This window comes from Salarias fasciatus, chromosome 17 (genome assembly GCF_902148845.1).
Source record: "Salarias fasciatus chromosome 17, fSalaFa1.1, whole genome shotgun sequence".
Taxonomy (NCBI): Eukaryota; Metazoa; Chordata; class Actinopteri; order Blenniiformes; family Blenniidae; genus Salarias; species Salarias fasciatus.
In genome coordinates, this window is record NC_043761.1 from 8,114,147 (window position 1) to 8,133,869 (window position 19,723).

The following is a 19,723-nucleotide window of genomic DNA, read 5'->3' on the forward strand; positions in this document are numbered from 1 at the left end:
GGCCCACCAGTCTCAATCAGCGGTGCACCAACAACGCTTCACGTGGTCTCACACTCGCATGCACACAATCGCCCGCACACAAATACGTCAAACCCCAGCCCCGCTGCCCGACCACCCTGAGCCAACCCCGGCTTCCTGAGTGATCAATGTCTCTGTCATCCAGGGCTGCGTCCGGGGCGCGAGGCAGGGCCGGTGAGCCACTGCGGCCAGGCTAGGGGCTGACATTAGCGGACACGGGGTGAGTGATGTCAGCCCGGTTTTTTTCCCGTGGGGAGGCGGAGGCCGGGGATCTGGCTCGGGCCGAAGCAGTGGGCTCGGAGAAAGGTCACTGCTCAGGCTGGTGTGATTAATAAGACAAGAAGCTGAGTGTCCCCGATGCCATTATCAATACACGTGGCCACCAGCCGCCCTAACTGCATATGCAATAGGACACACACGCACACACAGACAGAAGGAAGTTTAAATATATAAAAAATGAAACATAGATGTAATGATCTGGGTACACAAACATAGTTAAATCCGACTGGCGTGCGTTGCTTTGGGTCCGGTTTGCTCATTAATGTGAGAGGTCAGCTATCAATTAGATCATATTTATTCACCACAACAGCTCTGACTCAACCTGATTCTGGTAATGACTCACAGTGAACAAATCCGAGAGGTGAAAGTCTGGGACTAAAATGTCAGCACAGCCTCGGCGACAAACATGACATTTAAACAGACATCTGTTTCACCGTCCCACTCCCCCACCAACCAAAATATTTACCCTCGCCACCGTTATCCCATGTAAATCAGAGTAAGGGGAGAAAAATAAAACAATGAGAAACGACTGAAAGCCATTAAAACTGCTCTGAATCCCCATTTCCATGGCATGAGTCGCTACACTCTCCCTGAGCGAAGTCGGAGCAAACTGATTTTGACATCAAAGCATGAGAAAGAAATCCAAAGTTTACTGCAAAAGAGAAAAAAAAAAAAAAAAACTATCACCCTCATGGGTGATTTATTTCAGTGATACCCATCCTTATTTCTGTTCTCCGTCCTCCTGTATTAGCTTTTAGTTAAACCCATCAGCACCAACAAGCAAATCCTGCTTCCTTAAATCAATTAGCCTCTGCATGTTGAGTGTAACTAATAGCCTTGCTGAATCCAAGATTAAATATGCTAGATACAAGCCGAGTATGAAGCGGGATAGTTAAGATAATTAAGAGTGATAAATCCTTGAGAGGGAGAGAGGGGGGGAAGAGGGGGAGGTGGGAAAAGACCGAGAGAAGAGGAGAGATCCTGAGAAAGACATGGGGGGTCAAGACAGGACAGAGCGATGTGATGAGAAGAAAAAAAAAAAGGAGGGATGAAAAAAAAAAAAAAGATGTGTGAATGTGAGCCGGAGAGCCAGTGATGGAGCGGGAGTTGTTTTCAGCCTCGCCTCGAGCTGCCCAGATGGCAAGGGCTCGTCTTCGTCTCGCCCTCGGTGCATTTGGCAGCAGCTACTCCTCACTGCTGGCTACTGTACATCTCTCTCTGTCTGCTCCCTCTGCTCGGAGAGCCGCATTAGCGCGGGCCGTGAAAGATTACCCCCACATTTTCACGCCGCACGCCGTCTTCCCGTTTTAACTCTCTGACCTCCGTCTCGCGCTCCGCTCGCACCCAGATGTACGGCGCGGGCGCGCCCTGATGATGTCCCCTCAGCATACCACCGCGATGCAAATGGAAGCGTCTTTTTCTTTTTCTTTTTTCTTAACGGCGCAGCTGAATCTCAGGGAAAACAATGCACTGAATGTTCAACGTGGGAATGTCAGTAGTTCATACGGAATCAATTTTTAAAGAGGAATTAAATATACATTTTCCCGCCTGGCTTGTTTCCCCCGTGTTAAATGTTCTTTCAAAATGCCAAATAAATGTCAAAAAAGCATTTAAGTTGTTGGTTTATATCAAAGTCGCTCTTGTTCCTTGCTACATGTAAAAATGTATATTTTAGCATTTTGTAGTAAAGAAAAAAAGTGTCCTTAGAGAAAGAACCTTGTTACTTTGTGCTACTTTTTAGGTTAGATTATTAAAAATTAAGAGTGCATTAGAATATACAACAAACGATAGGAATACTGTATTCAATTACATTTGAGTTTTCCTGAAAATCTACATGCCCGTTTATTTACATTGTGTCCATAACATCTCAACATTTTTTAGGGGAAATTTAAATAATCTAATCTCAGTCCCATCCACATCAACAGCAACATTGTTTTTCTACGGTAAAATCAAAACAAACCAATAAAATAAAATAAAAAAATTTAAAAAACTGCCTGTCTTTGGTCATTTGGCACTTTACCAAAGACCTGTGTCAATTTTCCACTACACTTGTCTGCACTTTCTAAGGAGGCAGAGTGGTCGGAATGGGGTCAAAAGATGGCAAACACAAGGCCATCTTCATCCGACTGCTCCTCCAGACTGACATATGGCGGGTTTGAGTCGTCGGTTTCTCTCACTTTCTTTCTCTCTCCTTTGTTGCTGCTTTGTTCTTCCTTTAATCACCCTTGCTGTGTTGAAAGATTACAGTTTGATTCTCTGAAATGGGAGAAAGCATGCAAAATAAAATGCAGGAAGTAGGCTGAGTTGGAGCAGAAATAGCAGGTTCAACAACGTCTTTGAAAGATTAAAGGAAGAATCGAACTGAACAGAAATTCATCAAACAAAGCTTCTTGGCCCAGTACTAATTTTTGATGTGGCCCTTCAGGAGTATGGATGTGCCCTCAACTGTAAATAAGAGAAAGAGACTGTTTTGCAGCCACTTAATTTGGGCTTTCACATTTGTATGCAGATGTCTTTAAATCCATTACTTTCTCAACTTCAACCTCTTGATACAACATTAGGGAGAGCAGTTAAACGCTAACGGACCTCTATAAGTTGTGTTTAATTTCAACAAATAAAAAGTGCAAGTTTATGGGTCCTTTGTGTCTGCTTTTCTGCTATAAAATGAAATGCCTGAATGATTTCAAATGCCTTTAAGATGATAAATTGCCCGCATATTATTTTTGCACTCTGGAGAAGTGCCACTGCAGGAGCCAAAGATGATGATTTCCCTTCCACTCTCAGCTAAAAGTATACTGCTTTCAAATATACATATCAGCATGTGAAATCATCCCTCATCTAAAACAGCAATGAGTGTTAATGATTATTTGTCTGAAATAGCTAATTGGCTTAATGGTTAAGAGTGCCAAAAACAGATTGCATTACAGCTTCACGCACAGTTGGATTCATACAGCAGAACCTGATGAGGGCTGTCTATATCCACCGAGCTAATAAAAGCCTCGGGAGCTCTCCATCACTGTGAGAGATGCTTCATATTCTCCTCCGTCACCCCAGACAGAAGCAGGCCCCTGATTTAGAGCGCAGTGCACAACAATGACTTTTATTAGAGGGGTAAATATTAGCATTGGGAGGGCGAGATTCGCAGCTGGGGCTGAGATGCGCCGCGTCGACTGCGAGCAGACAGCAGGGAGACTGTCTGAGGGACGCTAAATTTCAGTCTTAAGTCACTCGCCCGAGTTCAATCAATTGTTCCCGTCAATAGCTTGGTTGCATTGGACTTTGTCCTCCTTTTAATGAGATAACAGGAAATACAGACACTTTCTGACTTTTCGAACTTGGAAAATCTTTGGAAGTCGAGGCTTTAAAGGGACGGCCGCAGAGAGCCCTTGAGATTACTCTCCGGAAATGTTAACAAATACATATTGGTGCTGCGTAGAGGTGGACACGTGCACCTGCTGATTGCTCCTTATTCCCACTGTGGCATCACAGCGGAGCAACAGTGCAGGCGAATGCGAGCTCACTGAACACCGGACGTGGTGGCGGGGCGATTCGCCGGATCCTCTTGCAACAGCTGAGCGGTCCCTCTGAAGCAGCGCGGCGGGCAGTGGGAGCCACTCCGTAGCTAAGCGGCACATCATGTTTTATAAGACATCTCCTCCCCTCCCAGGAGCTTCCCTGGCTCACGCCATAGCCATCAGCTGTCAGCCGGCGAGCCTGACAGCCAGACCACAACGAGACAAGCAGAGCTAGAAAGTGCTACTGTAAACCCACAATGATGAGAATAGCTTGAGGCCTTTTCAAGTGCAATCCAACATGACATGTAAGCAATGTGCTTTACTTCTTTAGCGCGGACCGAGCGGCGGAACGGGATTAACATTGTCTAGCCCTTATTTATCACACCTTGTCACCAGCAGCCGCCTACCGTCCACGGTCCAGCGCCTCAGCCTCGTGAAGGTGAGGGGTTTTCCAAATGGCGTCCTCAGGAGTGCCCTCCCACTCCATCTCCTCATCCCTCCTCCACCAGCCTCACCAGCAACGGCATCATTTCCCTTTGTAATAGCCGCCATGACGGCTTTGAGATTAGCCTAGATAAATATAAAGACCGGCAGTTTTACTACATGGCTCATTGGCGTGGCAGATGACAGTTATTGCATGCTGCGGGTTAAGAAGAGAAGTCGTATGAGAGAGCTGAGAAATGGCCGAGGCAGATGGATGATAATGATGGAGCAGATGTTTTCCTTGACTCCTTTTATTTTTTGTTTCAGAATGAATAATAAACATTTGCTTAATGATTTTTAGCAGATTTTTGAATTAAGAAAATGGCAATTCCCACAGAAAACTATGGTGAGGATAAAGGTGAATGAACATACAATTTCTGTCATCTCCCTTGTTAGGAAATAAAAATAATTCTGCAAGGAGGAAAGCCAAAGAATCTGCGGAGTGTGTGATTTATTATTTCTTGTAAAACATTTTTGAACCAGTTAAAACGTCTGTTCGATGAGCAGCAGAGCTGAATGTCAGTTGTTTGCATGAAAATCTTACCAAATCCATTAATTCTCATTTGTCAAACTGGATTGAAATCTGATGCAAAAATACTGGCAATTTGTTCATTTCCTCTCACGAACAGGATCCACTGGAGGAGAAACTCATGCTGGTCACTCACGGCGATAAGAAGGAATCTTATTCTGCCAACTTGGTTGTGCTGGCCGCTCTGATACAAACAGCTCATCTGAGATTATCCCACAACGGTCCGATGGTTCTGAGATGAAGATTTCTGGCAGGACATTAATATCGGCAAACTAAAAAATATATAGTCAGCCGGTTGACTTTGACTGACAAAATTCTCCAGCATTTCCAATCCACTTTACTAATATGGCACCATTTAAAAGGGGAGAACAGCCTCTCCACATTATAAACTTAGTAGCTGGAAGCATTGTTGTAACAAAGAAATGAAAAACCAAATCCAGGTTTCCTGAGTTTTTGTGCGAGTTCAGTATAGCACCACTAAAAGGTTGGATCAGTGTTTGATTTGCATTGCAAATGCTTTTGGAAATGTCAGCGTGCGATGCATGCTTTGCTGTTAGCCTACTGCGAACCAGAGAAGATACAAACTCAGAGCCAGAGGGGCTTTGTGAAATAACTTTTGTAGAATGACAGGATGTATTTCCGTCAGGTTGGGATACTAGAGCGACGAGACAGACCGCCGGGCAGGCTGAGAGCCTGCGCTCTGGGGGTTTGCTGGTGGGTACCGCAGCCGTCTCTTGGTTTTCCTAGTGACCCCATCGTGCTTAGAATGTGCTCGCCGTAATACCCAAGTCTTTATGTGAGGCATGTGTAACAGCTGGTGCTTGATACGCAGTCCTCGGGGAGCCCGCTGGAATACAGTGAAGACTTCGCTGACCATGTGCTGTCAGCCGGTTCAGCTCGTTCTGAATTGTTCTGCCGAAGACACGTTGGCAAGAAAGCGATGATACAACCTTGGCATTCTCATATTCGATAATTGACTTTGAATTGGCTGCAGCTGTGGCGCTCTAATCAGCCTGCAGTGTCAGGTGATGCTCTGCCTCGGCTCCCATTCATACGTTTCACAATATATACAGGATATGTGAAAGACAATTATAGAGAGTTCAAAATGCATGACATAAGAAAAGAGGGCATTTGGAAGTTAGTTTTTCTCACAAAAAAGATGTAAGTAACAGTTTTGTCAAGGACTTAATGTAATTTAGCAGCAGCCTGGTTTGCATGCTGGCTCTTGTCTGGCTGATCTCATAAATAAGTAACGTAATTCACGCAATTTTTGTAAAATGAGAGGCAGGCTCCTGTCACGTGGAACCATCTCCAGTTTTTCGGTTCAGGAGGCCGACAGTCTCTGCTTCCCAGGCTCGGCTTAAGACCGTTCAATTAAGTAAAGCTTACAATTTGGGCTGGTTCAGGTCTCCCTGAACCGTTTCCTAAGGGGGCCAACACTGAGCTTCTTTGTGTCTTTACCATGTTTCACTATTAGGTGTCACTAACTATTGTCTCTCTCCCAGTCTGTACGCTCTCTCTCTCTCCTGTAGTCTCTATCTCTCTCGCCCTTGTAGTCAATCTCTCTCCTTCTCTACCTCCCTGCAGGATTACCAACCGTGGAACTGGAAGCTCGTGCTCCGAAGCCTCCTGCCCACATCCATCTGCAGTGAGCGGAGCAGTGTTGAGTTGAACTGGAGAATCCCAACCGATCGAGGGTCTGAGTCCCTGCCCCCTGCGCGAACCAGGGTCTGAATCCCTCCCCTCAATCAATCTGTCTGTCCTATCCTTTTATCTCCTTCTATCCCCTCGCCCCAAAGGGAAGAGCAGAAAGCCGCCACCTCTGAGCTTCTTCCTTTGAAAAGGGAGTTTTTTCTTTCTACAGTTCGCCTGTGCTTGGTCTTGTGGAATTGTTGAGATTGACAACAATTAATAGATAACTGTCATTTACGTCTAAAATGAACTAACACTAACTTTTTAAAGCTTACAGCTTTTTTGCTCAGGCTCCTGCTCAAACATACCCTTACCTCGTAATCTGTGATTTACGTAACTTGTCTAGGAGCAGTTTGCTCAAATAAAACCCTGAAAACAGGTTTGCAACTGCAGCGCCGGTATTTCTGAGAGCGCGGACAAAACACAACACTCGCAGCTTATGGGAGACATTGGGTTTCTAAACCAGCCAACGAGCTCGTCATAAGGTCTGATCTTTCTGACAACCGAGCAGAGCGGTATAGCAGTATTTTTAGGTTCACCCAAAACACTCGGAGACAACACAAGATGTTGCTGCTCAGGTGCATTTGAGAGTACAGCCTTTCTATCTGTGTACTCACAACCTCTCTGTGTCTAACAAGATCTGCAAGAGGCTCCCCGCTCGATGGCTGTTTGCAGATTAGAGCTGACTGCAAACTCTTTGTTGGAGTTCAGAAAAAATTCACCTGATCTGCACTAAACTTTGCACCAACAAATCCTCAAATGTGCTGCAATGCATCTAAAGTAACGGAAAAGAGATGTATTCAAATCAGAACACAAAGATGTGTATTCAAAGACGAAGCAAGAGTGAAAGCCTGAGCAAACAACAAGCGATAATATACATTTCTGGCTTCTGCTCAATAAATTCTAGACTTTATTAGCAAGACGATTGCTTATCTCGAAACATGACCAGCCTTCTTCTACTCCTCCTCCAAAAAAAAAAACCCTCTCAAGTGTATTAATTAAGAAAAACAGGATCTTTTTCTAACTCTGCACAGTACCTTTTGTGAAAGGTTTCCCGAAAGCAGTTTTTAACAAACCACCATGTCAGGATTTCTCTCTATTTCCCGGCTTATTCTGAAAAGTAATTGGGGATAATGAGCCGTAATCCATTTAAAGCCTGAGCACACTCGTTCAAAGATGTGCACTACACCACTTGCATCGTCCCCTGACAGGTATTACACAGGCTAGTACCTTTCGGTCGCTGCACCAGTGAGGCCTCAGATGAAACAAAATGTGACTTTATGAACAGAATATAGGAAAATCTTTGCAGGAGAAAGGAAAGGCATCAGCTCCAGAGTGTTTAAAATGACTTCTCAAGCACTCCGATAATAAGGCGTGCATGGTGTCCCTGGACAGGTTGTCATGCAACAGCTTCCGATCACTCATACCATCCAGTGATACGCTGGCCTGGCATATTTCCCATCACCCCCTGCGAGGCGTTTGCAGAGCTGCGAGTCTGTTCACTCAATGCAACAATCAGAAATGACCTTAATGTTGACAACAAGGACACCAGCAATGGATTACTTGTCAATTTGACTGCATAACAGAATCATGCAGTTGGAAGATGAATTACTCTGCAAACTAGGCAAGACAAGTGGTGTGTGTGTTCATTTAAACCCGATTTATGTATTTAACGGCTTACGACGGGGCGTACGTGACAGAGTGCCACCAGGCGCCTAATTCAGATGTATTACACCCAACGCCAGGCACTTCTGACTGACAGGCAAAACATAACGCTTGGAAACAATTATTCATGAGAATTCTGTAATAGGTTGCCGCTCGGTTTGATGATAAATGCTTCGTTTTTTAGCCCAAATTAATTCCCTCCATCAGCATCCATGAGCGTCTGCTTGAGAGTACACGCGGCGGCGGTATGCGGCGGCGGCCCTTCCCTTTGATAAGAGCCCTCGGTGTTATCATCATTGTCGTCAACAATGCTGCCACCGTTGCTGATTTAATCACAGCCTGTCAATGTGTCCGCACCGCTGGAAGCTTTGTTCCACGCCGATCATTAAGTGTTGCAGACCGTCTGCACAAAAGGAAGGCTACTCTTGATCAATATGTCAACAGCGATGACAGGCTTGTCGCTGAGGAGCGTCCACCGGTTGTTTGGCTGTATCTTTACATGTGAGACATTTTCCGTAACACACTTTTTCACCTCCTCGCATGTATGTGTGTGCATGCAGTGCTAAAAATAATGTAAATATTTTCTTTTTTTTTTAACCAGGTATAGGCCGCTGGTGGCTCGACATTTGTCAGGCTAATGAGGGGTAATTATTCTTTATTTCTTTTAGCCAAATGAGCAGATCGGACAAAACATATCTAAGAACTGTCGTTCAAAATCCAAGTAAAGCAGAGCTTTAACATGTAACATGCTAATACCTGAAAGATCACATGTGGCGTATTTGATCTTATACTTAACATCACTCTGAATGATGCCAGATTTTTTTTTTCTGGGATCTAAAGGCAAAAAGGAGCATGATCAGAGACATGCTCGCGAGAATGTTTACTCTGAAAGCTGGACTTAAGTCTTTAATCATTGCAGCTTTCATACCGGACACGTTTGCCGCGGTCCACTACAGCTGGCTCTCTAATCATGTTTGTCATTTGTCTTCATTGCATTTACATTATATTCAGTCCTGAAGGTATGTCTTCAAAATATATCAGTTTTAACTGTTTTTCTTCCTTTTTTTTGATTTTTCATCAAAAATCCAATTAAGAATTTCAAGTAATACAAATCTTAAGATTTTTAAAGATTTAATGAACTTAACCTGTCCCAATTCATCCGTCAAGTAAAAGTATTTTCTCACAACTTTGTCTTTTCATAGAGAGATTCAGTTTTTTGTGACATTCGGAAAGAGGAAGGTGACTCACGCTGGTTTTTAACCCTGCCCCGATGTCAACTGGAAGCAAATGTGCCGCTGAACGCGTACACACACACACACACACACACGCACATCAAGATTTTGTTGTGTTTGCCTGCACATTTGGCTCTTGCCATTTTCCACATGGCCACTTATCAGTTTAATATGCTTCACTCACCTCCTGATTCGGTTCCTGTGCTCCTCCGCAGCCTGACACTTCATTCCCAGTGGTTGCGGCACAAAGCGTGAGACATCATGCCGCCTTGTTATCTCATATCGTTCTTCCTCTTTACGCCTCGATCTTCTAGAACCTTCATCAGGCGGAGGGGAAAGAGATGCACAAACAAAAACAACATCATTAAACCCAGAAATTCTTTCTTATTCATTTGAGCATTCAGGCTCTTCGCATCACATCTATTTAGAGGAGGCAAATTGATTCAATTTGCCGTGTTTGCATCACGCTTAATTCCGAGGCCTCTCTGTGAGCTGTAAAGCGTTTTTCGTAAGGGAGATGGTTTCATTTGAGCTTTGTTTTCTATTTTTTTCCCTCTCTTTCGCTTCTTCTTGCCCCTTAACCGCACGTGTCATCTTCTGAAATCTCATTTATTAATGTAACTGAGCAGATGAAGGCAGCAGGAAGAAAAAAAAAAGCAGCAGCCGAAAAAGCCTCCTGATGAAAAGCTGTAGATTAGGTTGTCAAATAGCTGCAATGTTGATTTATCTGATATAATGATTGCTCAAGCTAAACAGCAGACGTATCACTCAGAAAATGAGCAACACTATTATTTAAGTATAATTTTAATTTGGCATTTGAAATCATTAAGCTATTAAAGCAATGTTTTACTGCCTGCCAGTGTGATCAGATGCAGAGAATCTTCATGTTTTTGTCTGCTTGAGATATTCAATTCACAGTCTATCTCTTAGTCATGTTCGATACCGATGATCTTTTTTTTTTTTTTTTCTGATGCAACAACAAGTAAAACCATAGTTGGCTTCACCATGACAGATATGACACTGATGCTATGAACCAAAGCCCAATGTGTGAAGTGTATGTTGTAAAAGAAAGGAGTCAAAGCTTTTTTAAGATAGACTTTTTTTTTAAATAATTCAATCAAACTATCCACATAATCATGATTTCCTTAGCGTAAGCACAACGACCACTGTTATTCAGCACCTGGACGGATTAAAAAGATCATTGAGAAATCCAATATCAACAAATTTCCATACCTCTGTGAAATCTATTAACAACTCTCCAGATCTCGTCCAAAGTCAGTTTGAATGTTACTAAACAACCGTAACTTTGTTTCCTTAAATATCGGAGCCTGTGCTTGACCTGACACTCATTGTCCCCTGATGAATCGGCCACAGCACCTAAAGCAAGGCTAAATCAATAGCGTGTACAGGTTAATAGCAGTTGTGTTTTCGTAAGGCTGCGCATCAACTATTAATTAGCGGGTGATTAGAGTCAGCTGGAAAGAATGATTCACAGCCTGAGGAGGCGATCGTCCTTGTGCTGTGAGAGGATAAATCAGCCCATATTAAAGAGGGAGAGAAAGACCCTCGGTCTGGCGGTGGAGCATTGTGTCCTTTATACAAGTAGAAGTACTATCACAAAATAATGGAACAAACAAAAAAGAAAAAGAGGAAAAATTATCATTTTAAGCATGTAGGTCTGACCTGAAATGCATGTTTTACATACTGTCAACACTCGATCCATCACACACTGGAACAGTATTTCGCACAAGGGCAAAAAAAAAAAAAACACACACTTGGCATCGATTTCAGGATCATCAAAGGAGGAGAAGAGAAAATATGAAAGAACAGGGAAAGCAGAGCGCAGAAATACAGTCGACGCCTGCCTTGATAAATGTCCTGGAAAGCGCTTGGACACAAACAAATGAGAAAATGAGATGTTTGCGAAATTTCAGAGGGCGCCTCTTGTGCGGCTGCCAGTGGCCGTGCGACTATACACCCACCCTCAAACAGTGGGCACATTTGATTGGTCCCTTTTCGTCCTCTGCTCTCAAATCCATTTCCTCAGATGTAGTCTAAATGAATCCCCTGAAGCTAAAAGACAAATTCTCCTTTTTTTTTTTTTTCAAAAAAAAAGAATATTCGTTTCAGTGTTTGGCATTCATGTTTTAGTGAAGGATAATTGGAAAGCACACCTCCACATTCAAGATCCAAAGTGGAGAAAAACAAAGAGGATATTGGATTGCAATTCAAGTGTTTATAGTGTCTGATTTGCTTGTGTCTGTTTGGTTCGCTGTTGTCTATGATTACAAAGTCTTTGTGTGAAACAAGGGGGTGCCACAACTCCACGGGACAAAGGATTGATTGCTTATTTTACATTGTTCCTTTAAGGTGAGACGCATTTGAAAGTTCATTTGCATTACGTCTCATAAATCTTTGAAGAAAATACAACCGAGAAAAAAAAAAAAAGGATTAAATATAGATTTGCAGAAGTGTATAGATGCAACATAAAAGAAGAATAATGCTGTCTTGTAAATCAATCTTCCCACCCCGAGGGTCCAAACTCCAAAGAAACCCAAATAAACATCATCACAAAGACTGCTCAGACATAAAAGAGGATGAAAAGAGGACATGTGTCAAATACAAATCATGTTTCCGGCTTTGGAAAACAGCATGCGGTGTAAATGGATCAGGGACCCCTCAAAAGCAATTACCGCTATGATTCCCATGGTGAAAAACAGGTGTCAAAAGAGCCAAACCTCAGAGGTCAAATCTCATATTCTGTCTGTTATTCCACTCAGTGGTAAATCAACTTTGAAATAAGTAAATGTTTCTGATGAGGGGGACGTCTCCGGCTCGGTTTCGTGGGAAATATTGTCAAAATGTAACTGATTTGACTTTGTACGTGCTGCAGAGGTTCAACTCTCTGGCATCCTGCTTTTGTATACAAAGGAAAAGCACATGCTGAACTTAATCCTTGTAATATTTTGACATGTGCTTTCAAAGCTGTAGTGGTATTTGAATTTCGCAAGGAGAATAGCACATAAAAGTGGGATGTGTGAAATTGTGGGATTTGAAAAAAAAAAATCTCAATACACTGATTTGGAAAACATAGTAGGTTATAAAAGAAAGACATTTTATCTTTTTCTTCTTATACATTTTAAAAAAGCTGTTCACCATTGAATAGCACTGGATTGTGAGGGCTCACAGTTTTGGGCTTTCTTTGCTGCAGATTTTGTTTCACGATGCAACAAAATGTGTCCTTTAACGAAAATTGTAGCCCGCGGATGGGGAATGGAATACTTTTGTCATGTAAAGTCGCGTTGTGAACGTTGTGGTTCAGCGCCTCGCTGGAATATGTACGGCCTTCCTTGAAAGAGAGGTTCTCTGGGTAGGAGCAATGTTGCTCTAAAACCGATTTGAGCATTGATGGTGCCTTTCCAGATGTGCCTGCTGTTTGCGCCATAGGCACAAACACAACCCCATACAATCAAAGATACGGGCTTTTGAACCGATAAAAGACATGATGGTGCCACTTCTATAGAAAAAAAAGATTATTCTGACCACAGAACCGATTTCATCTTGCTTGAGGTGATTTTAAACGAGCTTTGACCCAGAGGAGACAGCAGCGTTTCTGGACCGTCTTCACACATGGTTTCTTCTTCGCATGCTTTGACTTCCATCAGTGGTTTGTAAGGCAAACTGTTCTTTGGAGGCAGTTTCCAGTGCAGATTCACCCTCGTGTCTGAGGGCTTGTACGTCACAAACATTCCATGCTGACTATCAGCTATTGTGCAAAGACATTTCTCACAGTTCCATAAGAGTTAAATGAACTGTAGACACAGGAATCCTGACAATGCATCACGCAATCATGAACACAAACATTGTAATAAGCCACACGGCTCAAACATCTTTTCTTACTTTTTCCTGTAACTGGGCAATTTTAAATCAGTTGCCTCCACCATTCCAGCAAATTATTGCTCAACAAAAGAAATCAGATCAAGAATTGCTATTGTGAAATTCACCATTATTTACTGAAGCAGACGTGCCGGCGTTTGAATGAAGCTCAAACTGTACAAATCTATGATTTTAAGTTTTCCTCCATGGCTGCAAAAAGCTTGACTGGGAGGTCATCCTGTACGAGACAATTAAAGAAACACAACTGATGGTTCACCGAGGAGAGAATATGAAGAAATACATGAAGAAGCCTGCTGGTTTAGACTGATATAAGAGAGCAACTTGAAAACAGCTGTCTGGCTGCACCTTGAACGGTGCTGTTCCTAAAATGTATTCTGTCTTTGCTTCTAAGTATGAAAAAAAATAAAAAAAACATCATCATGGTTTCAGTATCAAGCTCATTTGGTTCTTTCAAAATAAATTAAAAAATATCTAGAAGCAGTGACTGAATGCACAAGACACAGTGGATAGAACTGACCTTTAATTTTAACAATTTAATTAATGAGTACTGTTATGCTGCGTGGTGGAATACATTGAGTAGATCATGCAGTCTGCAGCAGCAGGTATCAGGGTATCCATGGGCGTAAAGAGAGGAAGATGTGTGTATAATCCGCTGCAGTTCTGTCAGTTTGGAGAGTTTTATAGACTTTATCCACTTGCTCATATATTTTATGGAAACAACAACCTTGTCCCCACTGGCTCATCTGATTTCTGCATCATTATTCCGCTTACATTGGCAATCTGTCAACACATATCTTTAGTACATTTTTCTAAATTAATGGTGCAGTTTGTTTTTAGTTGATTTATGCTGAACCTAATTATGATTGACAGGGAGCTGACACACAGCAAAGAATCACGAGGCGATTTCCTAATAAGTTACTTGTAGTGTTAGACGTTCCTTGTTTTGCATAGACGTGTGTTTTGAACCAGGTTGCATTGTAATCAGCGCACAGTGATTTTTTTTTCCCCCCTGAAGTCTAAATTGGGTTAATCCAGCCTTCTCATTGAAAGAAGCCCTGGTTGCTCATGTTTGAAGCTTTGCTTGTGTTTGATTTTTTCCTGACTCTCAGTTTAGAGATCACTCATGGTCATGTGCGTAAATCTTAAAAGAAATTCATTTGAATGGGCGTTACATAAAACTGCAGCATGAGACCAGATCGAATGAACAACATGGCAGTTATTTTCACGGCTTGACGCCCCTGATGAATGTCAGATCTGTGGTATAGTTACGGGGCGGCAGTAATGACCAGCGGTGAGCGCGTTCGGTTCCAGGCCACAGCTTTTGATTTCCTGTACGATCCCACGGCAGCCCGACGCTCCCCGCGCACTGAAGTTGTATCAAGGTCGTTTCAAAATCGGCCCCCAGCCCCATCAAAGCGACAAGTTCAAACCTGACGACGACATAAATAAGCACAGCTCACGAGTGAATATAAAAACCTCTGAGTAAAGGGAGGGAGGGGTGTGGCGCAGAGGGGAGAAGGAAAATATTTTTTCACCCCCTTAATGGAGCCGTCAACAATCACTTTCAGCAGAGAAATGGAGTCACAAGGCGGATGGCGGTTTTGTGGTTTAAGGCAGAGGGGAAGCATCATTACCATAGAAAACATTACAGTGAGCGACGGACATCCAGGCCATCAAAGATGATCATCTCATAAATCCCATTCACTGTATAATAGGCCTGTCACTCTTGAAGGCTGAAGGGAAAATAATGCCCACGGCTGATTTTTTTTTATCTTTCACAGTGCTTCTGCTGATTATTGTTAAACAGGCTTCAGGTTGTTTAGCTAATAGCCGCCGCGGTTGCGAAACCACGGCGGCGGTGGGCAGCGCTTTGACGGCCACTGTCCGAATCCATATGTCCCTTCCAATCTCCCACGTCTTATCATTACGCCGGCAATTTGATGAGCAATTAAAACGAGGCCGCTGTAAACAACTGCTCGCCCAGCGTGATGTGTGGCATGTCCAAGTGGGAGAGACTTGCGGTTCTCCGACCGCTGTCGGTAATCAGCCATCAGGAGAGACTTGAAGATGGGCAATTTTGACAGCGGATTACATGCGGAAACACACGCCGATACACACTGTAAAGTTTTATGGCCACGCAAACCCGCGCGCAGGCACGTCTGCGCTGCACACATGGCCGCACGCGGGCAGAATACCAATAGGACGTTAATTCAAAACAGCGCCTGGCTAAATAAAAGACTAATGCCCTGGGTAGCCAGCCCTCTCCTCGTCTTAAAGGTCACAAATGATGTCTTTGTCTCTGAAAACACGGAGTCTCGACAATGTTTTGCAGGGGGTATTTCTAGCGGGAGGGCAGCATGAGACAGACAGTTTCCCCATCCCCGTTAATTACACGATTAGGTTTCACTAAGGTTAAAGACCCATTCAAAGCTCTGCATTGCTAATTGGGACACAAGCCATGCTGCTGTCCAAGCCCCATCTCCTGCTTGTATTCCCTGCACGCACACACACCCACACACACACACACACACAAACAAATTTAATAGGTTACATCATGTGAAGGCACGAGTCGTTTTACATCTTCATTTTGTGAGTCAGGAAACACCCTGTTGTGGCACCACATTTAACTCAGATAAGCATTTAGCTAACGCACTCACCCAGCAGCGAGTGCACCAGCGCTCGCATCTCTTCAGTAAAACCCTAGTTTTACGAAACCGATATCATGAAGGTCTGAGGGCATAAAATATTCTTTTTATTCTCCTATGAAATGGTGGATTTAGTTTCAAACAGATGACTGGAAAGTGATGGAGAAGTGGTGTAAATCTGCACATTAATGATGGTCTCACCCAGCGGGTGTTCTTTAACCGAGGTCCGGGAGAGACGCTGCTCTGCTTGCTTTCGCCGTCTCCTTGATCCTGCAGCACCAGCCGAATGAACCGGCCATTACCGGGCTGATGCAGAGCCCAGTGACGTGCCAGATGCCCCAGAGACATGTATAACATGCGCGGCAGAAGCACTTAAAGAGAACAGTGCTTTCAATTAATGTTTCCATTCATGTGGATTCTTCATGACGTCTGAAGCCGATACGCACTCAGACAGGTGAAACCCTGTGTGAATCAAAGGGGGCTTTTAATTTCAAACAATTCCAGAATTTAAATGATGTATTCTCATTGATTACTCAGTCAGTGACGCTTACTTGGGTTTGTATTTCAAGATAAATGTTGATTATTGTAAGCGTTTGAGTTATTTCCATGAGCCGTACTGCCTGGCAATGTTCGCAATGAAAGAATATCTTAGCAGTAGCCATGAATACCCAAGTGGTTCTCAGAACAAATTACAACATGTAAATTATTGAGTTTTACAATTGCTGGTAAGTGCAATTTGTTGCTGTCGGACAGTTGCTGTCAGCAGCAGTCCCTTTCTGGCCCTCCTGGGCTACGGTAGGTTTGCTGGCTGCACCTTTATATTTTCTAAAGTGGTATTGATCCCGTAATGCAACTCTAAGTGCATGAGTGTATTTGTCAAAATGTCAAACACCTACTTTAATTTTTATCAACTGCTTTTATCCCCTCCAATTAGCAGGACAAAGAGTTTTCGTACACATAAATAAGGAGAGCTCGCGTATTTTGAGAGAATATGTAAAGACTTAGCAAATACACACATATTTTAAGAGTTGTGTGGAATCAGGTTTGTAAATTATTAAACGATCTTGCTAAAAGTGCTCTTGACATGACTCCAGATTCTATTGAATCAACATGAACTGAAGCTGATCATTTGAATAAAAGGGATGAATGGCTTTAAGGAGACGTTAGTAGATTAGTTTTCTTTAATTAGAGAGTGGGATCGTCACATGCAGACGCGGGGTGAAAAGGTCATTGAAGATCCTTCATCCGTGTAATTTTAGCTGCGCTTTCAGACAAAAGAAATCTACTCTGTACCTATTCAAAACGAGCACTCTCACCAGAGAAATTCAGTATTTCCCTCCGCTTATGGCACCTTGAAGACTTTCAACATCTGTCAAGTCTCTTTGATACTTTTGTTACAAAACGTCTTTGCTCGCAACTGTAAAACACGGCAGACATTTCAAACAAAGACGAATGGCCTCTGGGAGTTGGCTCACCACTGAGAGCTAGCTAGCTACACGGACTCTCCGAGGACTGAACTGTAATGAGCGGCATGAAAGGCCCCTGTGGCCGGCGGAGCTAGCAGCTAGCTGTGCAGGGTAGAGACCCTCTGCGGCGCACGGCAACGTCTTCATTAAAAAAAAGGAGAAAATGAAAGAAAATGGTGCGAGGAGTCGGTTAATGAGTTACGAGCGTGAGCTTTAATCCGCCCCCCTGCTCTCGCCTCTACCGTTTCAGTCGAGTCTTCGGCGGAAACAAATAAACTTACTTGTGTAAATGCAGCAGAAAACATTGTGTGGGGGGATGAATGAGACACACACTCGTACGGTTTGGGAATCCACTTCACTATATAGGAACAGCCCCTCCTTGCTTTTCTTCTCCCTCTCCCTCTCTCCCTCTCTCAGGCAAGCAGAGGGATGGTGATCTTTTCAAAGGTCATTTGAACCATTTGTCTTATCTCAGAGTTTCTTCACTGAGATGGCAAGCTCTACAGAGAAACTTTGCCTCGGGCTTCAGCTTTGTACATTTCACAACCAGCCACCAAGAGCCCGGGCAGCGAGGACTTCTCTGAGCAATAACATCTTACTTCCCCTTGTTATTACATTATGATGCACTAAATATGTCACCACTGATTCTGTTCCTTAACACGCAATCAGCAAAGAGAGGCTGTAAACAATACTGTAAACTGCCTCATGAATAATTGATGCGGACCCCTGATGCTTGCCTACCCTTGTGTAACCGGCTGCGTTCTTTGACCTGAGTTTCAATCCGGCTTTTGCTTCACTGCCATGACTTGCCCTTTTCATTTCTGCTGTATTTCTGCTGTTGTGTCTGTAAACACTAACAGGCTGCAGAGAATGAGTGGGATTCCTGTGCAGTTGAAAAAAAAAGGTACGTGAAAAATTGCCGTGGACCACTGCTGCTGCCACTGTTCTACTGCGAGGAGTACTGCGGCCGTGCGTGAGTATTTACCTGCTATTATGACAAACGAGGGCTGATTATTACCCAGGGTGCACTGGGGACGTTAGTCATTACCCTAACTTCCTGCTTCTGCTGCACTTAGCCAGTTGTCTGCGTTGTTATTCACTAAACACCTGTGCTGGACGCCTCAGGCTTTGGCAAAGAAAGATGAGAATATTAATATTTATAAAGGGGAACAGCTTTGGACTAATGAACAGAACAGAATGAGACACATGTTGCAACAATGCAAAGAAATGAAGATGATGAATTAATAGTCTGCTCATGCCATGTTAGCTTGATAGGTGGGTAGGTAAATAGCCAAGAAGGTCAGCTGGTAGGAAACATTGTAACCTCGTTCTGTCCTTGTGTTGAAGATCTTTAAGTTACTCCCGATGGTGTTCAAGTACCTTGAACGGCATCTGACGCCATCTGTGTGAATGAATTAATGAAAGGGGGAATGTGGAGCTAGTAGTGACAAATTTGATTCCCACGCTGGAGGGGTTAGCACTGTGGATCCCTGGATAAGCACCTCAAACCTAAAAACAGGATGTGTAAATGTGAAAAGGCTGAATTTCCAAAAGGGGGATTAATACACAAGTTTAGTTTTATTAAGTTAGTTCTATGACTGGAGGCTAATTCCAAAAAAGGGCATATTAATCAGTTTTCACATGAGCTTGGGTGTCAAACAGAAGACGTAAGTGCCAAGACCGGCCCGTAAGAAGCTCCAATCCAGCCCATCAAACCACCGAGCAAATTGTAATAATTTCAAACTTCTTTTTTTTTTTTTTTAAGCAAAGTGTAGCGGACTCAACGTAACCCTGCAACCTGAGCTGAAATATCATGGATGCTACCATTAAAGCTAATTGATGTGCCTCATTCATGCTGTCGGGGTGAGTTTGTAAAAACATGCATATGCAACAGCTGTTTGTTTTTTTGGCGTTTCACTTCATTTTGCACTAGAGGGAATCAATAAAATCGGCTTTATGGTGAAATTGTAATCATTTATAGAGAATACAGACGTTTTTATCAGCCTTAATTTGAATAAAGCTTTAGAAAAGATAGTTTGATTCATTTATTATGACATTATTTTAACAGTTTGTCCCACTAATGATGAAATTCAGCTTTATGTGGCCCCTGAAATAAAATGAGTAAAATGCTTGCGTCCAAATACAAACACTTGACATCGTCTGTTTGCACGATCAGCCTATTTATCCTCCAACAGCGTCCCCAAAAAGAGAAAATAACTGAAATATAATATTTCAGACAGATGATGAACTGGGGCGCTGCATAAATGTGAAGCATTACACACTCAATGATTGTTTTTGTGAA